This window comes from Gossypium hirsutum, chromosome A01 (assembly GCF_007990345.1).
Source record: "Gossypium hirsutum isolate 1008001.06 chromosome A01, Gossypium_hirsutum_v2.1, whole genome shotgun sequence".
NCBI classification, from domain to species: domain Eukaryota; kingdom Viridiplantae; phylum Streptophyta; class Magnoliopsida; order Malvales; family Malvaceae; genus Gossypium; species Gossypium hirsutum.
The window spans coordinates 70460061-70472535 of record NC_053424.1 but is presented as its reverse complement, the minus strand read 5'-3'; the positions used below and the strand labels follow the sequence as shown (position 1 = coordinate 70472535).

The window sequence follows — 12475 nt, the reverse complement described above, 5'->3', positions numbered from 1 at the left end:
TCATCATCTAGAAGAAGGCTTCTTTAGGCTCTCCTCCCCGCCCCTCAGATACGGGCCTCATACCACTCGAAGCTACACCTTGAACAGAGGCTTGAGCGATACTATCTACTTTATCAGAATCAACTCGGTTGGATGTCATTGTATATGAAAACATGTTTTAAAACGGTTAGGAGATATCACACTATCAGAGGTTATATAATGGCATGTAAGCTAGACTTGTATATGCTATATTAGTTCGAGAATCGACTAAATCGTAGCTTTGATACCAATAAATGTAACACTCCTAACTCAAATTCGTCATCGAAATAGGGTTAGGGAGAGCTACTGGAGTTTACAAATCAAACAGATAGAAAATGAAAACATTTCATATCATATAGCATTCATGTCAAAAACCAATCAAAATTATACATATTTCCCCTTATACGAGCCCTTGAGACCCAAAATGCGCATTAGAAACAGGTCAAGAATAAATCGAATACTCAAGGAATTTTTTGAAAAACATTGAAAATTTCCAAAGATGTAGGGGTCACATGACCGTGTGAGTCACACGGTCAAAGATAAGCCCGTGTCTCAGGCCGTGTAGGCATTTAGAATAGGGACACATAGCCGTGTCCCAACGCATTTCTGTGCCCATGTAACTCTCTGACTTGGGTCAACGGCCAAGTCAAACGTTCGTTAGCTAAGCTATGTGAGCATACTGACTTGCACTCTTAAGAAGATACAAGGGACACATGGCTGAGACACTCGCCTATGTGGACGAAAATAGGCCAATTTCCAAGCCACAATTGTCACCCAATTTGACATCAACCTAACTCAACATTTTGAACATCAACAAGCCATAACAAGGCATTCAAAACAAGGCCAAAATAAAGTCTTAAACATGAAATATCACCATATACAACCAATATGCCCTTAGCCACCTCAAATGACAAATTAAAAACATGTCAATGGAGTATCTCAACTTACCTATTTGACCAAAGTCATATATGCATATTCAAACCACATTTTACTTTCTTTCATTCTACCATATCAATCACACATCAAACATGATAAAGGCCAGGTATATACACAACAAAATATACCAAACACAAGCCATATAAATGGTTAATCTCAACAAGACACTTATATGCCAACACTGGCTATATGCCAACATTGGCCAAATTAACCTATACATGTTGTTATAACTGATATTAATTTACTGAAACTATCAAAAGGTCGATGGATAATGTGACATAGCTCTGACCAGCTTCCAACTCGGACGAGCTTCTAAATTACTAAAAAACACGAAAAATAGCACAGAGTAAGCATTTAAGCTTAGTAAGTTCGTATAACATGGAATTTAACTTACCATATATCCATTAAATAGGTAAGTAAGCATAGCATATTACAACCAATTCGGCCAAAAGCGTAAACACATGATCACCAACATATTAGCCATGAAAATTACATATAAGATCCAACACACACGGTTGAATTCATCAAATAATCACATTTCATGTATTTCATGTAAATACTAGTAATAGTTTATATCGAACTCATATAATCTCATAACAGAACTGTGCCTGTTGAACCATTTAAAATCGTTGGATACACAGGTAGTACACACGAGGTGTACTGAACTATAAACCATCAATTCATATACATGAATGCTCATACGAGCTATGAATCGGTATGCTCTCTCGGGCTATGAATCGGTAAGCTCATAAGAGTTGTAAATCGGGAAGTTCTTATTAGCTGTAAATTGGGAAGCTCATTTGAGTTGTGGTGTGTCCGCAACACATGCAGTACCCAAACCAAATCGGTAACCCTAATGACATGTCATTTGTATCCTACTAATTTCTAAGGTTTAAACGAGGCTCGGTAATCGTTGGATATGCAATAGGTATTTATACATGGAAATTATACAAATCCCGTACATATGATTCAATTAAAACATATAAATACTCAATTTAATTACACGAACTTACCTCGATGAGTGTATGTAAACACGGAGGCGACTAATCTGATATTTTCTCTTTATCTCGATCTAACTATGTACGAGGTCTGACAGGATCTATACAAATAAATTTAACTCATTTCAATATAATTCTCATTTAATTTAATCCAACATGAAATTTTGGCAAAATTACCATTTTGCCCTACAGTTTTAATTCTTTTGTAATTTAGTCCGTAGGATCGAAAAATGAAATTCATACAATTTAGTACTTATTCAAGCCTAACCGATTTTATACATATTAATGGCAGCCCATATATTTCACAAAATTTACAAATTTTACCATAAATTTATCATCATTTCCAATTTAATCCCTAATTGATAATTCCATCAAAATTCTCTTTACAAAAGTAGTTTATCTAACAACAACCATTAATTTTCTATTATCAAACTTCAACATTCAAGTATATTCATCAATGGAATAACCCTAAAACTTTAAAAATTTTGCAAATTAATCCCCGAGCTAGCTAGATTAAGCTACTACGATCTCGGAAACATAGAAATAATAAAAAATGAGACAAAAATACATACCTAATTGAGCAAAATAATCTTGCCTAAATTTCAAACTTCCATGACTAGGTTTTCTTTTCTTTTTTCTTTTTCTTTTTTGGTGGAAGATGATGAGAATGGATGATAATAGTTTATTTTATTAATTTATTATAACTTTAATCACTAATTTTCAAACTTAACCTTAATATTTCAATCAATTTCCAATGATGACTATTCATACTTATCCACTAACCACTTTAATGGCCTATTTACTATATAAGGACCTCCGATTTAAAATTCTATAGCTATTTAATACCTTTAGCTATTAGATATCAACTTTTTCACTTTACGCAATTTAGTTCCTTATATCAAATTAAGTATGTAAACGGTAAAATTTTTTAACGAAATTTTTATACGGTATTTTTGTCATACTATAGACCATAAAATAAAGATAAAATAATTTTTTTGACTTTGAATTTGTGGTCCCGAAACCACTATTCTGATTTCACTAAAAATGGGCTATTACAAACTGGAAAAGAAAAGAAAATTAATTTAAAATTGGCAATAAGGTATTATTGAAAGTTTTTCCCTGGAAAAATATTTCTGTGTTTCGACAGAAAAGGGAAGCTCAGTCTGAGATTTATAAGGCCATATGAGATTCTTGAAAGAATTGGATCTGTAGTATATCGTTTAGCTCTGCTAGCAGAACTTGAAAAGATTTACAACGTCTTTCACTTGTCGATGAATGACGATATAGATCTAACCCTTCTCATGTGATATCTCCCGAAGAAATAGAGTACAACCTAATTTGACGTATAGTGAAGAACCAGTAAAGATTTTGGCTTGCAAAGTTAAAGAGTTGAGAAACAAACGGGACCGACTAATGAAAGTATTATGGCATCGTCACGATACAAAAGAGGCTACGTGGGAGCCAGAAAAAAATATGAAATTCCATTACCCACACCATTATATAGGAAAATTTCGAGGACGAAATTTCTTAAGAAGGGAGAGTTGTAACAATCAAATTTTTAGTGGTATTAAAAACGATGGTTTTGGAACCTCATTTCCTGTAACGCCCCAAAAATCCCCAAACCCAAAAATCTCAAAATCCCAAATTTTTCTTTTTTTTTGTGCTTAGCATTTCCGGTTAAGTGTTAATTATGTGATGGTAGGTCTCGGTCAAGGTTTGAGTTCGAAAGTAGGGGTAAAAGAAATTATAGTTTAATTATTAAAAGAAACCTGATGGAAAGTAGGTGGGCTTTTGAATAAATGAAGGGAAAATTGGATAGAAAAGAGTCTGTTGGCCCAGGGGATAAGTGGTGTGTTGCTAGTGTCAAAGGTCTGGGTCTGAATCCCACTTTGCTCAAAAGAGGGATTTATTTTTGCTAAAAGATGGACAAATGTGGTGTTGGCTTTCAACTCTGTAGGGAGTGATAAGAGGAGAAATTTGAGGAGAGGATCAAGGGGTAATCAGGGAGAAAAACAATGAGATAAGGAGTGAGGAAGAGGTGGAGTTGAATTAGGAATTTGGGCTCAGGAAATTTGGCTATAGAGGCTATATATAGGTGCCGAATGGGAGATTGCCAGGCTAATGTCGAATTCTCCTTCACCTTGTTGCCAGAAACCCTTTTTCCTAAAAGCCAAAAACCCTTATTTTTCTTTCCTTTCCTTGTGCCGATTTCCCATCCTTTCACCACTCAATTTTCTTTGATTCACTTTTGGTTTAACCGACTTCTTCTTCCCTTTTTCTTTGGTGCCGAATAATCTTTTGTTTGCCATACAATCCTAAGGGCCGAACACCTCTTTTGCCGAATACCCTTGGTGCCGCCACTATTTTTTTCACTCAGTCGATTTTAGTGTAAGTGTTTTCTCTCTCAATTGGTTTTGCTAGTATAGATCACTCTGTCCCTCACTTCTTCTAATCGATTTTGGTAGGATTAGTATTGAATCCCAGTCTTTTGGATCTCTACTGATTTGCTCCCTAGGTGTTGCAATTTTGGTAAGTGCTCTTCACTTCAGTAAAAGTTGGCCGAATAGGCTTTAGTAGAAAAGGGTGACATATGCTGGATACAAGTCACCCAATATGTTTTTAATGATAAGGTTTACTGCATATCTAGGAAGTACACGTGATTAGTGATCAAGGAAAAGCTATTAAGACTTGGCGTTTCAGGTAAGGTTAAGGTGAGACTTCGGCTTTTGGTAAAGTATTCGATAAGTATGTGAGATTAATCCATGAGTGATATCGATTGTAGGTTTGTGATAAGAGGGATCACAACACGCTTTATTACCAGGTGTGTACATACACTACACACACACATGTAGATCGGTAAAAGTCGAAATACTGAAAAGCCAAAAGTTTGGCTACGGTAGTCTTGCGAGTGTGCGAACACTCGTAAGGGGGAAACCGATAGGTTGCCTGAGGCCCAGAGGCGATTCCATGGACTTGAGCTATGAATTGGCCAACCGAGCCGGAATTGGCTAATAGTCCTGATGGGCTGTTGGGCCCATAATAGGAAAAAATTGATAATTGATGCTATATGATGGAAAATTGTATGTGAGCATGACTGTAAATGTGATTTGGGCCTAATGGCCATATGAAGGTGATTTGGGCCTAATGGGCCACATAAATGTGATTGGGCTTAATGGGCCATATTAAAGAGATTGGGCCTGGTGGGCCATATATAGGTATGTGGATTTGTCTGGGCTTGTAAGGGGTTTTTGGGCCTAGTTTATGACAACTGCTTAAACATACATAAAACTTAGTTAATTAATTAAAGACTATAGACAAGTCATAGGGTTAAGGTGTGGCAACGGGTATATGCATGTCTAGGATTGGATCTAGGAAGAGCTTGGTACTTAAGCAGTCTTAATGACTCACCTCCTCTTCACTAGAATCCTACCTGGTGCATAGTACTCATTCATATTAGCTCAGAAGATTTGTTAATGGGCCAAGGTAAGTAAAGACCCGTAACAAAGGAAAATTACAGAAATTCCTTTAAGGGCGAAAATGACCAAAATACCCCTAAGTGTTGTATGTAAGATTTATGGATGTTACATGTATAACTGCTGCATACATACGATATTCAATTTAAGTTGCATAGGGGTTGGGAATTATGGAACGAAGGAAGTATATGAGGGTCGCATGGTTGCTTGACAATCGTGGATCCACCGATGGCTTTTACACCTAATATGTGACTGGCAGCTTGCTGCAATGAAGGTAGTTCCACAACTGGGATACCATTGATGTGTATCGGTTGGGTGGGTCGATAATTATATCCTCACATGATGTGTAACGGGAGACGGAGCTGATGTGTATCGGTTGGATTATTGGGTTGGGTTGCACTGCATTGTATTGCATGTTGTATGGTGATTGATGAATGCTTGTTACTCGTCGAGGGTTGTACACACTGAGTTTTCAAAAACTCACCCCCTCTTTTATTTTTCTCAGGTGATGCTCAATAGGAGGTTCGATGTCTGGAGGGACTCTAGGTGGCCAGCTAGCAAGACAACTTGGACTTGTTTTAAAAGCCTATAAGTTATTGGTTTATTAAGTAATCTTTTATTCAGTTGGGATTGTAATAAGGCCTCCCCTTTTTTTATTGGTTGGATTTTTAATTTCGTGTGTTGTAATTATAAGAAGTGGAACATGGATTTACTAAACCATAGTTCCCTTTTAATACTACATTTTCGCAACTAAATTTTTAAAGGATAAGTTTTCTTTAATCAAATGTTTTAAACAAAGCTTCGCAACAGAAATGAGATTTTACTAAGTAGTTGAGATGTAACTTTTTAAGGAAGGGTTTTCAATGAAACAAGGTTTTCGCTAAACCACTTCAATGTGACACGCCAGATTAGGCCATTCTGGGCCGAGTTTGGGTTGTTACATTTTTGATGTCCAAGTCTATAAATATTAAATATTAATATTTACAAGGTTATGTTAAAGTTTAGTCCAGTAATTTTGTCGAATTGATAGTTAATTAAGGTACAAAGACTAAATTATAAAAGTTTATCGCTATAGATTTTTAAATAGTCGAAGGACCAAATGAGTAATTAGACTAATTTAAATGGTCAAATAGTGGTGGATGATAAGGAATTCCACTAATTTTTGGTTTGTCATGCTTAAAGTTGAAGTAAATAATGTTTAATTAACTAAAATAAGGTTAATTAATTTTTAAATAAAGTACAAAAGATAACTTAATTTTTGTCATTTTTATTTTTCTTTCTTCTCCATCAAAACCACCAAAGAAAACCTAAGAAGCCATTTTCAAAGCTTCAACATATTCGGCCCTTGATTTGTTAATTCAATCTTAGTCATTTTCTTGTAATTTTTATTATTTCGAGGTTATGTAAGCTTGATTTAGCTAGCCCATGTACCAATTTGTAAAAATGTTAAAGATTTTGAGAGTTTCCATGGTTGATTTCTTGAAGAAATTGGTGTTAAATTGATAAATTTTAAGCTTAGATTTGAAAAAAAGCACTAGATTGTAAAGTTTAATTGTTAGTTTTGTTCAAAAGGACCAAAGTGTATAAACTGTAATATTGATGTGAAGTTTCTATAATAATAGATAACAGAGGGTTATAGAAGGATTTGATTCAGATTGGTTTCAAAACCGAAGCTCAAAATTTTAAGATATTATTATTTTAGTTTTAGGGAATAAATTAAATAAAATAAAAAACTTCGGGTGCATTTGGAAAATGAATTTAAAGTAGTTCATGCATATTATAGGGTGATATTAAAATGTCTAAAATTGATAAATTGAGTTGAATGATTGTATAGGTCAGGAATTGAACCAAACCGTGATAATTGGGGAAAAGACAAATTTGTTAACTAGTCCTTAAGGACTTGTTTGTTTGCTATTTTCTAGGTAAGTTTATGAAAAACTTACTCTTTTATTTCATGTTATGATGAAATTGTGTTTATTTTGCTTATTAGTTTATATAAATGTGAATTTGGTGATTTTTGGCATCAATTGGGCTAAATTTCAAAGCATATTTATGAACAAGTAAATGTACCAAAATGGAAAAGGAATGTTTATAAGATTAGTAGGACAGGTATATATTATTATAGGGTTTGAAGTGATACGATTATAGTAATAATGCCTATGTGAACTTAGTAAAGGATTACGATACATATGACATGCCATTAGCGTTAAATTTAGAAATGATCAAGGATTTACATGGTTACATGTAATGCCCCGAATTTTGGGCTTGGAAGTATTAGGTCTTGAGCATGGGAACAATTAGGAGGTTGCACATAAATGTTTAATTGTGCAAGAAAGTGAAACAACTATGTGTCTGCTTCAGTGGTTAAGTGTTCTAGGAAGTGTTTGAGAAGTCTTGGGTTCAAGCCTGGGCATGTGAAAAAGTTTTGTTTTTAAAAGGTTTAAACCCTATCCCCAGTCAGTAGGCTTATAAATAAATATGGGTAAAACATGACAGAAAGGGCCTACTGGTTTAGGGGATAAGTGGTGTGTGGTAGTTACTTAAGGTTTGAGGTTTGAATGCTGGTAGGCGCATAGAGGTGTTTTATTTTGCTGTTGGCTATAGGAGAGTTCTAGTTTGACCGAAGGTTGTTGTTTGAATAGTGTGAGGAGTGGTGGTCGAATTTTAGGAGATTATTGAGGAATTTCGATTGTTAGAGGGATTTGGGGAGGAAATTTTGGATAGAAGAGGTTGGGTGGAGTTCAAATTAGTTGGTGGAGTAATGTAAGGAGATCTTCAAGGAATGAATTAAAGGATTTTGGGAAGAGTGGGAGTCCTATTTTGTCAAAATTGGTCAAAAGCACACTTTCACTCCTTGATGTCAAATTTCTTCTTTAGGTTTTTACTATTTCTCCGTGTTTCGTATTTCTCTTTTGGGGACAGATTGTTACTAGAGACCATTCGGGGTTTTTCTCAATTTGGTCTATTTTGGGTTTGTTCTTCCCTAAAATCGATTGCTTTCTTCTCTCCCCCTCTCTATTTTGTTTTTGATTTTTGCAATTACGCTTTGACCAATCAGTGGGTGCAAGGTTCTTCTCTGTTCTCTCTTTCTCTCTGTGTGGTAATACTCTTCTAACATTTGCTTTTGCTACCGTTTATGGCTAGGGACATGTTGGTGCTAGTCTTGCTTCTATAGGAACGTGTATTTCAGCTTGCTTTGGGGGTATAGGCCAATTGTTTCTTTTCCTTTTCTCAGTGTGGCACTTTTGGTAAGTGTTATGCGGTTAGTACAATCTTTTTGTATGATCAATATATGGTTTAGATTGTTAAGTCTTAGTTGGATTGTAGGATACTTCTAAAAGGGGTTTGAACCAGTCTTTTGTAACGGGTTAAGGGATGATCCTCAGTCGATCGACCAAGGCATGTAACACCCCAAAAATCCCGAACTTTCTTTTTATGATGGTTTTGATAAAAGGTGTGCTTAATATTCCTAATCAAGTGTTATTTATGTGATAATAGGCCTTGGTTAAGTTTAGAGTTCAAACTTTAGGGTGAAGAAAATTATAGTTTAATAATTAAAAGAACCTTGATGGCAAGTAGTTTGGGTTTTAAATAAATGAAAGAGGAACTGGACACAAGGAGCCTTGTGTTGGGGTGGAAAGTAGCGTTACATGTAGGGATTAGAGGTGGCGTCACATGCATGGCAAGGAGGTTTGGGGTTCGAATCCCTCCTTGCTCAAAAGAAGGATTTATTTTTCTCAATAAATGACCAGTAGTAGCGTTGGATGTGAACTCTGAATGGAGTGATCAGAGGAGAAATTAATGGAAGGGATTAAGACGTTATTAGGGAGAAAATTTAGGAGATGAGGGGTGCAGAGAAGTGGAGTTGAATAGGGAACTGGGGGGATAGGTAAATTCGGCTATAGTATATATAGGTGCCGATTTTGGGGATTTTAGGGTAATGCCAAAATTGCTTCTTTTCCTTTAGCGAGTTCCTCATTTTTTTCTTTGTGTTGTCGAAACACTTTTCTCTCTAAGTGCTCAGAAGTTGAATTCCTTGTTCCTTTCTTGCCGATTTTCCATTCTTTCTCTTCTCAAATTCTCTTTTGATTCACCTTTGGTTTTAGCCGATTCCTTCCTCTCTTCTTCTTATTTGTGCCGAATAACCCCTTTCACCAAACAAATATCAAAAGCCGAATACCTCTTTGGCTAAAGACCCTCTGTTCCGTCACTACTCGCTCTACTTTTTCCGATTCTTGTGTAAGTGCTTTGCTCTTTTAGTCGATTTTCTTGGTACTGATTTATGATAAACCGTAAATTATACATATTTTTACACCATGTTTAATGCATTTTATGGATGATTTCTCATTAGAATTGGTGAATTTGATGCTCCTAATGCTTTAATTTCATGTTTTACACTTAGGAGAGCATAGGAGAGCGAAAGGAATGAGAAACAGGCCAAAAATAGAGAAAATAGGCCAAAGTACAAACTTAACACGGCCTGGACTTCCTCACACAGGTAGACCACACGGCCGTGTCAGTCTGGCAGAATCGAAGCATGATTCACATGGGTATAGCACACGCCCGTGCCATTCTAGCAGGCTCGAACACGGCCTAAAGTAATCGTACATAGGCGTGTCCCTGCCGAGCCCAAGTTAAGCCCAATTTGAAAAAGGCCACTTTTGAGGGCTTATAGGCATTCCAAAGCCTATAAATACACCCTAGAAGAGGAGAAAAAGGGGGCACACAGAATAGGGAGTAAGGAATTACTCTAAGGAAGCCGATTGATCCATCTTAGAAGCTGGATTCATCATCACGACTGAAGATCTCTCCTCAATTCCCCTTCAGGAGTTTTGGGTTTTCTTTATGTTTTGTATTCTTTATTTTTCTGAGATGTTCTCTTATTTAGTTATGAACTAAATCTCCTAAATACCTAAGGGGAATGAAACCTAAGATGAATCTTGTTATTATTTTCTGAATCGTATGATAAATATTTAACTTGTTCTTAATTATGTGCTCTTAATTCTTGTTTTGATATCCCAGGATACTGATTCAAGACATGTTCTTATTCAGAGGAGGAATAGACCTTGTCTAAGAGTACATTTGTCATAATCAAGCGGAGTTGATTGCGTGCCTAGACATAGGGTGACAAGATATTACCGGATTAGGGTGAAACCTAATAAGGGGATCCATAGATCGAGTTAATGCAACCCTAGAGTGTTAATTAGAGAAAATTATTGGTTATTCAATCTAGGGATTAGACGTTATTAGTCTTGAACAGGGATAATAACATAACTTAGGGATCTTTACCGAACAAGTTGAATGAATAAATCGTCTGATTCAGAGCCAGAATAACAAGTAAAGTCTAGGTGGATTTTTCCTTAGGTATTGTCTTAAGTCAATCGATTTTTCCCAAAAAAAACTCCCCAATTCTTTCCTCTGTGAGTTCTTAGTTTAGATAATTAGTTAATTAAAACAAAACCCCATTATTCTTAGGCTAGATAATAAAAAAACAGTCATTACTAGTACTTTTAGTTCCTTTTGGATCGACAATTCGGTCTTGCTAAAACTATACTACTGTTCGATAGGTACACTTGCCTACATCGCGATAATAGTTAGTCCAAGAACGAGTAATTATAAATATTTAAAACCTATCACGAAATAACGCGATCAAATTTTTGGCGCCGTTGCTGGGGAACTGAAATATTAAGAACGCTTAATTTTTATTACTTTAGCTATTTATTTTTCTTGCAATTTAATTTAATTTTTTTATTTTTTATTAACTTACTTTTTCCTTCTCTTGGCAGGTTTTCATAGTTTATGACCAGAAGAAACTCGTCGGGACATTACTTTTTGATAAAGAAATTGATCGCACAATACGTATAAACCAAAGAGAAATAAGGTGAAGCTTAAGATACACGGAGAACGACCTAGAAGACAATACTCAACCCCCAACCGAAGAGATGGCTGAAAACCAAGGCAATCAGCTACCTCCTGCAATTGCGGTTAATCAAAATCCTGCTCCACGCACTATGTATGATTATGCTAAACCCTCTTTAACAGGAGCTTAATTGAGTATAGTTAGACCTGCTGTACCTGCAAATACTTTTGAATTAAAATCTAACACTATTCAAATGATACAACAATTTGTTCAGTTTGATGGTTTGCAGGATGAGGATCCTAACGCTCATTTAGCCAACTTTTTAGAACTATACAATACATTTAAAATCAATGGCATTTCTAATGATGTCATTCGTCTTTAGTTGTTTCCCTTTTCATTGAGGAACAAAGCTAAACAGTGATTGAACTCGTTACCACGAGGGTTTCAATTACTACTTGGGAACAAATGACCGAAAATTTTTTACTAAAATATTTTCCGCCGGCTAAAACGACTAAATTACGTAATGATATCTCTTCTTTTGTGCAGATGGATTTAGAAACACTCTACGATGCATGGGAGAGATACAAGGACCCTCTAAGAAGGTGCCCTCACCATGGGTTATTGCTTTGGCTCCAAGTAAAAACATTTCACAATGGTCTGAATCCTTCGACTCGACAAATGGTTGACGTAGCAGCGAGCGGAACCATCAATAATAAAACACCGGAGATGCCTATGAGTTTATAGAGGAGATGTCACTGAATAACTATAAGTGGCAAGTCATGAGTACAAAGCCAACAAAAACAGTCGGCATTTATAACGTCGATTCTGTCACCATGGTCTCTAATCAGGTAGAACTCTTAAATAAAAAGATTGACGGTTTTTTTAATTCTTCACAGGTTCACCTAGTAATGCAGTCTCGAAGCAAGTAGCGGTGGAACAAACCATTCGGAATACGAACTTTATGGACACAACATGGATAACGAGCAATTAAACTACATGGGTAATAATCCTCGACCACAAAAGAATCGATATAGTAACACTTATAATGCAGGTTGGAGGAACCACCCCAATTTTTCATGGGGCGGTCAAGGAAATCAAAGACCACAACATCTTCCGGGCTACCAACAACCACCCTACCAACAGGAAAAGAAGCCAAACCTTGAAGAGATGCTCTCAAAGTTTATACCAGT

General features: G+C 35.9%; 1 non-coding gene across 1 annotated transcript; it reads right to left on the bottom strand.

Moving 5' to 3' along the window:
• Positions 1–11798: 11798 nt before the first annotated feature.
• On the bottom strand, positions 11799–11905 carry LOC121208312 (small nucleolar RNA R71). Its single transcript, XR_005903267.1, has one exon. It is a non-coding gene; the product is annotated as a small nucleolar RNA R71 (small nucleolar RNA).
• Between the last annotated feature and the right edge of the window lie 570 nt (positions 11906–12475).